Below are 14,965 nucleotides of genomic sequence, written 5' to 3'. Positions count from 1 at the left end.
CAGGCTAAACCTTGAACTTAGCGTTGACTAAATTCTCATTATACAGAACAATTTTCATACTACTGCTATACTTCTGTAACAACAGAGCGAGTTGGTATAGTTTATGTAGTGCACAAAGAATGAATGAGGGGTCGTATACAACTTGCAGACTCGAGTTGACCACTGTCACTCTGGATAACTCCAAAGTATGAGTGATGTAACACTGCAAAAAACGCTTTCCTTGCAAACTAGTGATGGGATTTCCGGCTCTCTGTAGAGAACCTGCTCTTTCTGTTCGGCTCACTAAAAATAGCCGACTCTTTCGGCTCTCAACCAGCTCTTAAGGTTGCTTTGTTGCTTTAGTTATGCACAAAAGGAATTACTAATGTAAAAAAATGTGGTTTTATTTATATATGTTTATATATAAATATATGTGGTGGCCCCTAGAGACCAAGCACGTACAAACTCCAAAACACATTTCTAGAGTTAACTGAATTTCCAAAACAGAGCTACCTAGATCACTTAAATTACACAATTGAAAGCATGTGTGTATTGTTTGTGTGTTTATACACAAACACTCATATATATTCAAGTAATTAAAAAAAAAAAAAAAAGTTAATTTACCTGTTACTACCACACCAAATCCGGTTGTTGGTACTTCCTGGCTTGTGTAGCCACTAGGTAACAAACACTCAACACTGCCCCTAGCATCCTGGAGCACTTCTGTTGTGTTTTGTATGTGCTTCGGAGTTTGTACGTGTTTTGGGGTTTTTACGTGTTTTAGGGTTTTTACGTGCTTTGGGGTTTGTATGTGCTTCAATTCAATTCAATTTTATTTATATAGCGCCAAATCACAACAAAAGTCACCTCAAGGCGCTTCATAGATACAGAGAAAAAACCAACAATCATAAGACCCCCTATGAGCAAGCACTTTGGCGACAGTGGGAAGGAAAAACTCCCTTTTAACAAGAAGAAACCTCGGGCAGAACCAGGCTCAGGGAGGGGCGGGGCCATCTGCTGCAACCGGTTGGCATGAGAGAAGGAAGACAGGATAAAAGACATGCTGTGGAAGAGAGACAGAGGTTAATAACAGATATGATTCAATGCAGAGATGTCTTCGGAGTTTGTACATGCTATGGATTTTTTTACGTGTTTTGGAGTTTGTACGTTCTTTGTCTCAAGGGGCCACCATAAATATACTTTTATTTATTCACTCCACATAAAATGTAATAAATAAATCATATAATACAAAAACCAACTATTTACATTTTAACTTTTAACTATTTAAATTTTCAGCTTTTTATTTGAAACAATTTTAAAGTGAAACAACACAAAACACTGCAAACCACAACACAATTAAATATAAATTAAAATATGAAAACAAAAAGAAGATGCACATTCTCTGTCATATGGGCCTGCATGAATAAACTTTCTGAATCCTTTATCATCCTTTATCATCACTCAGGTAACACAGGGGTTGGTCCAGGGAATCTGTACACAGAGACACGAAGGGATTACAAAGGAAGATCGCTGTGAAAACACTCTAGAGTTAACTGAGCTGGAGTTACACTGACGAGGGTCGGCAATGGTCCAGCGATGAGAAACACAGAGCTGCCATCTTATAAAGGAGCTGGAACACTCGTGATGAGCCACAGGTGCGTGATTGCGACCAGGTGCGTGGGCCAAGGGCAGGAGCCCACAGGTGAGCTCCGCCCAGGCAGAGGGAGGAGGGAAAGAGGGGAAGGGAGAGAGCAGGAACAAAAAAGAATATAAACATATGTAGCCATACTGAGCCGACCGGGTAGGCACAGGGACCCTGACACAAACAATGGCATCCCACCACCATGCTTGACTGGAGGCAAGCCACACTGTCTTTGTACTCCTCACCTGGTTTCTGCCACACACCCCTGACACCATCTGAACCAAATAAGTTTGTCTTGGTTTCATCAGATCACAGGTAATCCATGCTCTTAGCCTGCTTTTCTTCAGCAAACTGTTTGCGGGCTTTGTCGTGCATTATTTTTAGAAGAGGCTTCCTTCTGGGACAATGACCATTTGATGCAGTGTGTGGCATATGGTCTGAACACTGACAGGCTGACCCTCCATGCCTTCAACCTCTACAGCAATGCTGGCAGCACTCATACAGCTATTTTCAAAAGGCAACCTCTAGATTTGATGCTGAGCACGTGCACTCAACTTTGGTTAACCACGGTGAGGTTTGTTCTGGGTGGAACCTGTACTCTTAAACTGCCTTATGGTCTTGACCACTGTGCTGCTGCTCAGTTTCAGGGTGTTGGAAATATTCTTATAGTCTAGGCCATCTTTATGTAGAGTAACAGATCCAGATTTTCAGATCCTCAGAGAAGTCTTTGCCATGTTGTGCCATGTTCAGTGTTGGGTAAGTTACTTTAAAATAGTAACTTAGTTACATTACTAGTTACTTCTATCAAAAGTAACTCAGTTACTTCAAGTTACTCGTTACTTTCAAAGTAACTAGTTACTAGGGGAAGTAACTTTGGTTTTACTCAGAATTCTCTTGTTAATGTGTTGCTTCCACAACTTTGCCAGTCTTCTAGCTTGCTTACTTGCCACAAGTGCACTGTGCCACCTACCAATAGAAAGGAAAAGATAATGTGCATATTTCCACGAGAGAAATCCCACACCCGGACCATCATTGACTGCTGCCATGATTCTAGCCTACGTCACAGCATCATGTGCGCCTTTTACATCCAACACAAAAACTGCAGTCGTGGTGCTTTGATTGTACTCAGAACTCGGAAATTCTGCCTTCTGAATAGGAAGATGTAGGTAACACCAGACTGCAGATGAGCTGCATACAGGGCTGGACTGGGACAAAAAATCGGCTCGGGCATTTTGACTAGAGACTGGCCCACCATTATAGGAAAAATCATAAAGCCTTTGAATGAAAACAAACACTGTTGTGACAGTGATGTACACTGTTTTGATGGTATATTTGCATCAATCTATGAATCGTTTGTTCGCAAGATTCAGATAATTATTTTTTAAAAGCTAGACATTTTAAATTAGAATAAGAAAGAAAAGTATTTCTTGCCCACCTTTCCCTGTTAATGCCCTACCTGGCCCCCCTGGCAAAACTTTGCTAGATCCGCACCTGCACAATTACCAGCTGTCAGCTACCTAAAAAAGGATCCTGGGGTTATCTGTCTCTCAGAAACAGTTCATAACTTCCCTTCAACTCATTCATGTCACCTAAAAGGTAAACCTGTTTCTCCATCACCTGCTCAGCTCTGATGATTCAGTAAGGACATCTCCTGGTTTCATCTTCATGTTTCCCTCTCACCAGATATACAAACCGACATCATGACCAGCAGCTTAACAGCTGTGGCTCCAGCAAACATCAGCTGATACTAGAAATTAATATTAAATAAATTCTAACAACAGCTGATCAAGCTTAAACGTGCTGCTGTTGTTTAGCGTGACATCCGCTGGTTTCCTCTTTCTGGCGCAAAGTGGGCGATAAACAAACAAGAGAGCCGATCAGCTGATCATTGATCAGTTTTCATGATTGAAGTAGAAACGGGAGAGGGAGGGGGGAGAATGAAAGAAGAAGAGGCAGCTGTGCAGCAAAGACACAGAATAACTGCAGCTTTGTGCCCTTTTCATTGTAGCTGAATTACGGGACAAACTGTTCCTTTTCACCTCAATAAGAAACGCGTAATATTTTCTCTGAATACCAGACGGGACGATTGGCAACTCTAATAACTTATGAACAAAATAAAGTTCAACATCATTAACTTCATAGCACCCACCCAGCTGTATAGAAACTCCGTCATGCTAGCTAGTACGCAGTACTCAGCACAACGAAAATAAACTCCACCTAAACTTGGTTTATATCTGACCCAGATAGACTGCAGGTCATAACTTCTTACCTGAAGTTCAGTTCACACTTGGACCGGCGGCCGCCTCGGGTCTCTTTTCCTTCTACGTCCCCTTTCCCTCATCCACCTGCTGGCCTCCACCACTTGCTAATGTTACAGAATCTGTGGAAGCTCCGCGATAGCCACCACACGAAGTAACGAGTAACGACCCTATCTAAATCCTAGTAACGACTAACGCGTTCCTGGTTTTGGCATAATAACTAGTTACCGTGCTCGTTACCATAATAGTAACGTAGTTACTGTAATGCGTTACTTAATAACGCGTTAGTCCCAACACTGGCCATGTTAGACTTCCAGTGACCAGTATGAGAGAGTGTGAGAGCAATAACACCAAATTCAACACACATGTTCACCATTTGCACCTGAGACATTGTAACACTAGCAGGTCACATGAAACCTGGAAAGGAAAATAGCTAATTGGGCACAATTTGGGGTGTACTCACTTTTGTTGCCATGGGTGTAGGCAGTAATGGCTGTGTGTTGAGTTATATAAAGGTGACAGCAAATCTACACTGTTGAACAAGCTGTACACTGACTACTTTGCATTGTATCAAAGTGTCATATCTTCAGTGTTGTTCCATTAAAAAATATAAAACAAAATATTTACCAAAATGTGAGGGGTGTACTCACTTTTGTGAGATACTGTCAGCTGAAGTTGAAATAGGGCCGGTGTTCTAGGTTAATTGGCATTGTAAATTAACTGGTGACGGTCAAAGAAAGGGGTTTATGTATTTATTTGTCGGGTGGTTTGCCAAGTGTTTGTTTCCTTTTTCTTTTTAGTTTTGAGGTTAGAGATTTAGAGATTTTTAGTTTTAAAGCCAAGTTAAGAATATTTATAGTTTAATTTCCAAAACTTGCATATGATCTTCAATTTGTAGCCGATCTACTGACGTATCACATAGCAGCTGGGGCAGTCTCAAATGGAGTTTAGTCCACTACTGCCACCTGTGGCCAAGTGCCATAGCCTACTACCAGATTAACTAGTGACCATCTGCACCTGGTTCTATGACCACCTTGAGTAGCGGCTGAGTGGCTGCACTTAAACCTGGTGCATTCAGATCTACCCACAAACACGTTGAAAGATGCAATGCCAGCAATTTGGATTGTCAACACTTAAACCAATCATTAAGCAAAGACAACAGGGATACTTTTTTCTGTGTATTAAGCCTGGGTAACATTTGTAGTTGCCTTCTGTACAGGGGAAGTCCATGCACAGTCCTTGTACGACTTTCCACAGCAGGTGCATTCAATAAGAAAGAAAATTTAGATTGTCAGAATCATTCATTTAAAGTCGGGCTGTTGAGTGAAGCAACTAAACACGTTTTAATGTGCAGTTACTGCAAATTTCTGTGCAAAAGTCTTATCTGTGGATCACTCAATGTTTTCATGTGTCTTTTATGTCCAAAGGCATGTGGGTTACCTGAAGTATCATTTTTCCGTTGGTGCATCAAAGTGGCATGTCATGTTGAAGTAACCCATTTAAAGTGCTACTGTCATGGTGCTGTGTCCTTTCGACCCAGTGTTTTGAGTTCTCTTGTATTTTTGTCATTTGGTATTAGTATTTGTTTTTTAGGTCCACTGTGTTTATTCTATAATGCCTAGGTTTTTCGGTTTAGCTTTTGGTTATTAGAATTCCCCTTGTGTCTTTGCCCCTGAGTCTCCCTCTGTGTGTCTATGTTTATATTGTAGCGTGAGTTCTTGTTTCCCCTTGTGTCTTATTCCATCTTGTTTTCCCTGCCCTTCATGTCTGCCTCTCTCCCTCGTGCTCCATGTTCTCTCTCTCCCCTTCCAGTCTGCATCTCTGGATCTAGAATCTGTTTATTCAAGTACAATACACCATGAGCATTTTACCTACCTTGCATTAAAAAAAAAACACCACAGGATGTAATCTCCTGCTATTTAGGATGGGCAACAGTTGAGCATGTCCATTTTCCAGTGGCTGGACAGTTCCTACTAACCAGAGCTCTGTACAAAACAACTGTGCTTAACATTAATCTTTTTGCTCACCTTGTTACATCCCTGCACTTTGCCATTTGTTCTTATGTTGCCCCAAATCAGTCAATAAAGATGACCCGCATCTCTTTTAGATATATGATCTTCAGAAAACAAATCAAATGAAAATTGTATTAAATCTAATAATTTCATTTAAAAGTCTCATGGTTGTGTGATGAAATTAAATTATGAATAGTCTTAACTTAGGTTAAGACTATTCATAATTCAAAACTTGACAGCAGTTTTACATGTAGTCTTTGGCTTTGTATCTGTATCCAGAACTTAACAAAAACATTTTGTAACTTGTGTAAATATTTTTTACAAACAAAAATTCTCATCTATAGATGCACAAATATAAAAAATTCCAGATATTTGGGTTTACAAGGTTACAAAACTCAGTTCACAGCTACGCATTTGATTTACAAGTACAAAATATTTGTGACCACAATTTGAGCCCATAGTAACCTCACAAATGTCACAGATTTAGTTATTAGTGTTATTTAGTGTTTATTTGCTGGTTTGTCAAGTCTACCACACATGCCAGTTAATCTACAACACCGGCAGTACATCCTGTTTCATAACTTTGTACCAAAAACCAGTGTAGTTAGTCATGCAACCATTATTTCTAGAAGCTCTTGCAATCAAAATAAGGATCTGAAAGAGGATAAACGCACCAACGATCCTGTTGTGTTTTACATGTGTCATGAAATATACTTAGTATATACTTAATTAATAATACCTGGGTCATCTGCAGCCACCCCAAGGTACTGGTACAGGTTAGAAATCAGTCATTCCTTCAGTATAGTCAACTTTACCATTGTTACCTATTAACTGTTTTAACTTATTTCTGTGCAATCACGGACAGAATTGAGTAAATGTTCAGCTTAACTGAGTTAAGAATTATCTTTCCTAATATACTTTCACCAAAGGATCAGACCACAGCTGATGATCCTGCTGACATTCAGACACCATGGAGCTGCGTCTCTCTGCCTGCATCCTGCTGGTACTTTGTGCGACATGGAGTGCAAACGGGGGCAATATTTTGGTGTGGTACGCCGATGGCAGTCACTGGATAAACATGAAGCCTGTTCTGGAGACGCTGGTTGATAGAGGACACCAGGTAACTGTACTGGTCCCAAGCTCATCAGTATACATGAACACTAATGAACCCGCCCGCTTTCACTATGAGCCCTTCAATGTCTCTTTCTCATTGGAGGCTTATAAGAAGCTTCTAGAAGAGTTCCTCCAATTCTCCATATACGAGATTGATTATATGAACTACTGGGAGATCTACATCAGATACATTAACATTGCAAAGACAAACCTTCAGTACAGTATCCAGTATTTGGACGGTGTGGTGAAATCAGAAGTCGTCATGAAGAAGTTGAAAGAGGGAAATTACGACCTTCTCTTGGCGAACCCCGTCAATGCTGGCAGTGACTTGGTAGCAGATGTTTTGGGGATCCCACTCGTCTTCTCCTTGCGCTTCTCCTTAGCTAATAACTGGGAGAGGCATTGTGGTCAGATGCCTGCTCCACCATCCTTTGTTCCCGGTGCCATGAGCAAACTCACAGATAAGATGCAGGGTATGGCAGGATCCGTAAATGCAGGGTATGGCATCCCCTGGGTAAAGGCGGTGATAAGTAAGGCGGTCAATGATTTTGACCGGTCAATGATTTTGTCCTTTTCCAAGTCTTGAAGGCAAGCTATAACTTAAAGTTATAGCTATAACTTTAAGTTATAGCTTGCCTTCAAGACTTGGAAAAGGACAAAATCATTGACCGCCTTACTTATCACCGCCTTTACCCAGGGGATGGGCGTTTTTAAAGTCAGCAAAGAGGCACAGAAAAGAAGATCAGACACCAGCGAGGGAGGATAAGAAGGACAGGCGCAACAACATTGTCATCCCCTATGTAGCCGGTGTATCAGAGAAACTCAGGAGGGTTTTCTCCAAGCATGACATCCCGGTGTACTTCAGACCCAGCAACACACTCGGACAAAAACTGGTTCACCCGAAAGACAAAACGCCAAAACACAGACTTAACAATGTGGTGTATGCCGTACAGTGCAGCGAGGAATGCCCAGACCTCTACATTGGAGAGACCAAACAGCCACTTCACAAGCGCATGGCACAACACAGAAGAGCGACCTCCACAGGACAAGATTCAGCTGTCCATCTGCATCTTAAGGATAAAGGACACTCTTTCGAGGATGCCAATGTTCACATTTTGGACAGAGAGGACAGATGGTTTGAAAGAGGAGTGAAAGAAGCCATCTATGTCCACTGTGAGCGACCATCTTTGAACAGAGGCGGTGGTTTACGACACCAACTCTCTGCCATCTATAATCCAGTTTTGAGATCCCTTCCCAGACGCCTTAACGCCCACTCACACCCTGGGCCATCTGACCTCAGGAATTCGCATGATAAGGTGGGGCCAGGTTTCACAATGAACTCACCCGAAACTCTGGCTGATTGGGACCCACACCCAGTTCCACACCTTGGCTCAGGCGATTAGAGGATCATCAGGGGGTCCTTTTGTCCCTCTGTGGGGGGACACTCCCACTAGGGTTATATCTGGGACTCTCCACCATTTGACCTTAGAACTGAAGAAGCTTCTCGGATGAGAGGTGAAACGTCTTCAAGTAACTTAAAGAAGTCCAGACGCTTTTCTTTGCAAGCTCCTTTGACTACGATGACCTGGATGACTGAGAACCTTCACAGACATTTATGTTTGTTCTTCCTAATACAGAGTGTGAAAAATCTGACTTTGTCAACAGCTGATGATTTCTAATGACAAGTTAACCTCACGCTTCAATATACAGTTAGGTCTATTAATATTTGGACAGAGACATCTTTTTTCTAATTTGGCTTTTGTAATTTGAAATGATATAACTCGGATGCCATTGTAGTGCAGACTTTCAGCTTTAATGCAAATACATTGCATGAAAATGTGTGGAACTAAAGCATTAAAAAAGAAAAAAAAAGAAAACACACAATCCCATCATTTCATGGGTTCAAAAGTAATTGGACAAATTACATTGAATAAAAATGAAAATAAAATGTTAATTTCTAATACCTGTTTGAAAACCATTTGCTGGCAATGACAGCTTGAAGTCAAGAAAATCACAAGATAGTGGGTTACCTCCTTTTTAATGCTCTGCCAGGCCTTTACTGCAGCGACTTTCAGTTACTATTTGTGGGCTTTTCTGTCCAAAGTAAGAAATTAATCAGTCTGTCAGAAATTTGTATCAACAGCAGGAATGACCCCACTTTTTAAATTGCTCCTGTGAACCCATTTTTGACACCAGGAACATAAAAACACACTGTTGTGTAGACATGTCCTCACGGTTCAAAGGGTCTTTTTGATAGGAGTTACGGTTTTGGATTTAGAAGCAGTTTTTCAACAGGTGCGGACAGGGAGATTTGACTTGGTTTTGCTATAGAGTAATAGTATTCCAGTAGTTAGTGCAGGCCAACTGGATAGAGCATTCTGATTGACCTGTTAAATGGGTGCATGAACTATTGGTGATATGTTGATGTCTATTGTTCATGCATTGCAACAGGAACTCCCACCAGTGCCTGTGAGTTGATGAGTAAGGCAGACATCTGGTTAATCCGAACCTACTGGGATTTTGAATTCCCTCGTCCTTTCCCCCCCAACTTCAAATATGTTGGTGGGATCCACTGCAGACCTGCTAAACCTTTACCAGAGGTAAGGACACTCAACTATTACCATCTAATTAATCATTACATCACAGAATATTCCTGCCAGGAGCAGTGAAGCCATCAAAATCTAGTCTAATAGTCTGTAGGTCTATGCATCGCTCCATGGATATACCCCCCCAAACTATCATGTAACTAGAAACTCCTCCATGCTCATGACACTGTGCTGGGAGACAGCAAACCTTCTTTCAATGTGACATATGAAGTACTACCTGCACAACCTTTAACTGATTAACAACTCCCACAGCTACTTAGCAGATCAGTGTAAGTTTAGTTAACTTCATGCTTTCCTGATTTAAAAATTGCTCCTTTAACTTTTTTTTTGAGCAGTGTATTCTAAAATAAAACGCCAACATTAAACTAATGTGATATATGTACTACAATAAATAAGTATAATAAGATGTAATGAAAAAACACCATGTGGACTTTCTATTTAAAGGTGCTGTGGAGATACAGAGGAGAAAAGCCAGAAACTTTGGGTGCCAACACTCAAATATATGATTGGATTCCTCAGAATGACCTCCTGGGTAAGTAAAGTTGGTACCAATCACAGTTATTTCTTTCTACGTCTGCTCTTTTATTCCATGAGAAATAATCCTAATGAAATCAGATGCCACAGAGACGGTAAAGTTCACAGTAACACTGCCAACTAAGAATTTTACAAAAATACTCAAATCAGCTCAAATTAGTTGTTCAGGTTTATTGAAACCTTTTTGCTGTCCAAGTTTGAAAAACTTTAGAGTCTGAAAATAGGTCCAAGGATTTTATCCACATTCCTAAATGCAGTAAAAATACTGTTGCCTAGTCTGTAGGTCTATGCATCGCTCCATGAATACACCCCCCCAAACTATCATGTAACTAGAAACTCCTCCATGCTCATGACACTGTGCTGGGAGACAGCAAACCTTCTTTCAATGTGACATATAAAGTACTACCTGCACAACCTTTAACTGATTAACAACTCCCACAGCTACTTAACTAAACTTACACTGATCTGCTAACTTCATGCTTTCCTGATTTAAAAATTGCTTCTTTAACTTTTTTTTGAGCAGTGTATTCTAAAATAAAACGCCAACATTAAACTAATGTGATATATGTACTACAATAAATAAGTATATTACCATGTGAACTTTCTATTTAAAGGTGCTGTGGAGATACAGAGGAGAAAAGCCAGAAACCTTGGGTGCCAACACTCAAATATATGATTGGATTCCTCAGAATGACCTCCTGGGTAAGTAAAGTTGGTACCAATCACAGTTATTTCTTTCTACGTCTGCTCTTTTATTCCATGAGAAATAATCCTAATGAAATCAGATGTCACAGAGACGGTAAAGTTCACAGTAACACTGCCAACTAAGAATTTAACAAAAATACTCAAATCAGCTCAAATTAGTTGTTCAGGTTTATTGAAACCTTTTTGCTGTCCAAGTTTGAAAAACTTACTCCAGATCTTTCATGGTTATTTGACATGTCTTAGGTCACCCTAAAGCTAGAGCTTTCATCACCCACGGAGGTACAAATGGGATTTATGAAGCCATCTACCACGGCGTTCCCATGGTGGGCATCCCCGTGTTTGGTGACCAGCCAGACAACATGGTCCATATGAAGGCTAAAGGTGCTGCAGTTATTTTCAACGTGAATTTCATGACGTCTGAAGATCTTAGAGACGCAATCAACACAGTCATCAATGACAAATCGTGAGTTCTTGGAACTATCTGTACTTTGGATTAAGTACCGAAAGCATAGATTTTGTACCAAAGACGAATGTGGGCTCAAGAGTATGAAAAGCATGAAGGCCAATAATAACATACCTTAAATTTGAATTATTTGGAATTTCCAGCGAGGGGAGAATCCACTGGCTGGAAATTACATACACTGAGCACCATCTAGTCTTAGTTTGGCCAATTTTTAAAATTATTATTTTTTTATTTTTAAATGTATTTAAATGTCCATGTATTAATTTGTCAAGGCAAAAAATGTATAAATGTTTTTGTACTTTGTTTTAATTTGCTGTTAAGCCTCTTTTACTCTGATGGCATAGTAGAAGCTTGAACTTCCAAGACAAGTATCTGTTCAAACAATTTAATTTTGATGAAGTGATTTCCAATTGTTATTTATTAGGTTGTAGAACATTAATGGATCCAGTTTTACATCTCTAATGTGAAGTCGTGTGGTCTCAGTTGTCTCAAAGCTTGTTTTATATCCATCTTCTTTATACAGTTCATGATTGAATGTTTTTTGGGGGCGTGACTTATAGTAAAGTCCAAATGATGAACATAGCATAATAGCAGGTCATGAAGGAACAAGGGTCTAATGGGCTTGATAGTTGAAGTACCACAAAAGCTTCAAAGGCCACAAAATGATTGAAATATCTCTAGATGTCAATTTTAACTTGAGGCGTTATCAGTTTTAGAGTTTTGAAATACATCCCTTTATTGTGTGGCAAAAAAAAAAATATCAAAGTATAACAATTCAAAGGTTAATTTTTTATTTTTTTATTTATTTATTTTTTTTTAAAAACCTATATGCACATTCACAGGTACAAAGAAAATGTTATGCGGCTGTCCAGCATCCACCACGACAGACCCATGAATGCTCTGGAAGAGGCAGTATTCTGGATCGAGTTCACACTGAGAAACAAAGGGGCCAAGCACCTGAGGGTCCAGGCACATGAACTCACCTGGTACCAGTATCTCAGCCTTGATGTCCTGGGCTTCTTCTTCACCATAGTTCTACTCATCATATTCATCTTCATCAAGACCTGCAGTTTCTGTTTGCACAGGTGCTGTGTCACGAAGGGAAAGACCAAACGGAAAGCTGAATAACAACTAAACTGAAACGGTGCTGTGAATGTTGGACTGGGGCAATATGTGTTACCAGCATGAAACTTTCTTTCATATATGTTGAATTTCCCTTCATCTTCTCCTTTATGCACCACCACTAATGACTTTAACAGATGCACTAATTTGCGTAACAGAACCTGAAGTTGATCTGATATTAAAAAGCAAATACTGATTGGCTGTTTTTTGTTTTGGGGTTTTTTTTAGGGGTTTTTTTGTTTTGTTTTGTTTGTTTGTTTGGAAAAAACACTAACATCAGATTGAATTCAGTATATTCAAACTTGCTTTTGTTTTTTAATGCATACAGAAATATTTTCCTAAAAAACATTTCATTATTTATGCATATATTTTATTTACTCTTTTCCTTCTTTTCCCTTTTTTTTAATTTTTATTTTTTTATTAATCAATTCAATCTAGGAACTGTGACAATCAACATCTTCATCAATAAATCTGATATCTGGATCATGATTCTGTGGAATTTAAAGTCAGATTTCACTGTATGATAATGATTTATCTTTATGTGGATCAAATTAACTCAACAATGAGATGATACTCTGTAAGGATTTTGTAATAACAAATAAAACATTTGCATGGTGGTGACCCATAACTCTCTTGAATGGATCATTATGATGTGTTCAGCTGTGAGCTTGTTGAGGGTTAGCTTTTAACCACTGATGTATCCATCACCATCCTGTGGAGCAGCTGTAGTAAACAGGAAGATATCTGAAGCTTTTCTTACTGGTTACAAAAAAAGCAACCTACATTTTACTGTCCAAAGCATTTATGCAATAGATGTGTCAATTTAATGTGAAATAGAGCCAGCAGTACTTTCACACCTTGTAGTAGATACAGCATTAACTCTGCCCTGGAAGATGTAGGAAATACAATGGAGAGGCAGAGGAAGTACCAGTCTTTTAGTCAATGGGACAGCATGCAATGAATGAAAACCTTGAAGAAGGCCCTCATCACTACTAGAGTCTCCCAGAAAGACACCATGCTCATTTCCTATGAAAAAACAAAAAACCCAAACACGATAGCTCCTCAAGAGTAAAATGAATCAATGATTAACAATATTCTTGTAGACTGATAGAAGAGGCTGATATCTATGAATATGTAAGTGTTAATAACAGTCCAAACATGTTTTAAAATGTTTTTGAGAGATTTATGATAAAAATATGATTAAGCTATTTGATTTGCTTAGTTGCAAATCCTTTAATATTTTTTACTACTTCAAGAAAGGTGCGAGTAGCTACATCAAGACTTTTTCCAGTTGCCATGTGGTGGTCAAAGTTGTAGGCAAACTTTGGTTAGGGACATTACAAATAGTACAGTTAAGATTGTTAAATTGAAATTTGTTAAGACTGAGAGAAATAGAGTGAGATTACTTTTGTTCTTGCCAAATCACTTTTGTCTCAAACATTACTGTATATTTTTACGCTTCTGCCCAGAAATGATTCATAATCAATTAATTCCGACTCTGCAGGACAAGACCACAGGAGCATGATGCCGTTTCATATATCATATCTGTTGCTCTCAGTCAGGTAATTGTGTTTGGCATGTTGTATCTTGTATCTTATCACCTTATATAAAAGGTGAGGTCAGGGGTGGAATTTCGTTGACAAGCACTCAGAGTGCCGTCTTCAGATGTGACAAACGTGCATGCTTGTGGTTTCAAATATCCAGGTGGTTTCATATCTTTTTCTTGTGTATCAAAGTTTAGTGAGGAATGTAACTGACAGATGTGAAAATGGCTGTGTATTAATAAATATAAAAAAGAAGCTGAAAGGTAAATTTGATTAAACACAAGTTTGTTTTAAGGCTGTATCCAGTTAGAATGGAGGCAGGACTCATGAAACTCAACAGGATCTTTTGGACCTCTCTTATTAAAGTGAGTTCAGTTGAATTCAGTTTTATTTAAATAGTGCCAAATTACAACAGCAGTTGCCTCAGGGCACTTCAACTTCATCCTTCACATCCTCCTCAAAAAAATCTGGAGAGATCATCACACAGACTGTAAAAAAAACTTTTTATCAATTCCTTTATTTTACCAGATATGTCTTGAATGATAACTCTCCATCATCTTGTAAATATTGGCTTAACCTTGAACCTCAACACTGGCAGAGTCAAATCATCAATGGGGTTACAGCTTGTTTGAATCCTAACAAACCTGACTCCTTTGTGTTTCAGTGGCATGCATGGAAACAGTTGCAAAGGCACCCACAACTTCCTCAGATTATGCAACAGTGTCCAAGCCTATACAGTTGAAATGACCATTGTTTTGCATTACTTCACTCCGTCTCTACCCGACTAACAACAAAATCGAGCTCTGACATTTTTACTAATTTCTTAGTGGATTTCTCATACCGGTTCAGTCCTGCTTTTTTCAGTACTGTCAACTTTATTCCCATTAACCTTTAACCCATTGTGAAATGAGCAATACTGTACAGAAGGAAGTTAGAGTTTAACTTTGAGTTAATAGTTATCTTTCCTGTGATACTTCTACAAAGGAT

The 14,965-nt window shown here is 39.3% G+C and overlaps 1 pseudogene across 1 annotated transcript; it reads left to right on the top strand.

Annotated features, from left to right (window-relative positions):
* Positions 1 to 6,861: 6,861 nt before the first annotated feature.
* Positions 6,862 to 13,040, top strand: LOC148100274 (UDP-glucuronosyltransferase 2A2-like; annotated as a pseudogene). The gene is made up of 6 exons (XR_015719884.1): positions 6,862 to 7,472; positions 8,739 to 8,765; positions 9,379 to 9,604; positions 10,759 to 10,846; positions 11,093 to 11,312; positions 12,155 to 13,040. The product of XR_015719884.1 is annotated as a UDP-glucuronosyltransferase 2A2-like (transcript).
* Positions 13,041 to 14,965: the final 1,925 nt, after the last annotated feature.

Source organism: Neolamprologus brichardi, chromosome 12 (genome assembly GCF_056152115.1).
Source record: "Neolamprologus brichardi isolate AB-2024 chromosome 12, ASM5615211v1, whole genome shotgun sequence".
Lineage (NCBI taxonomy): Eukaryota > Metazoa > Chordata > Actinopteri > Cichliformes > Cichlidae > Neolamprologus > Neolamprologus brichardi.
The sequence above is the reverse complement of the archived record's forward strand: the minus strand, read 5'-3'. Positions and strand labels throughout refer to the sequence as shown.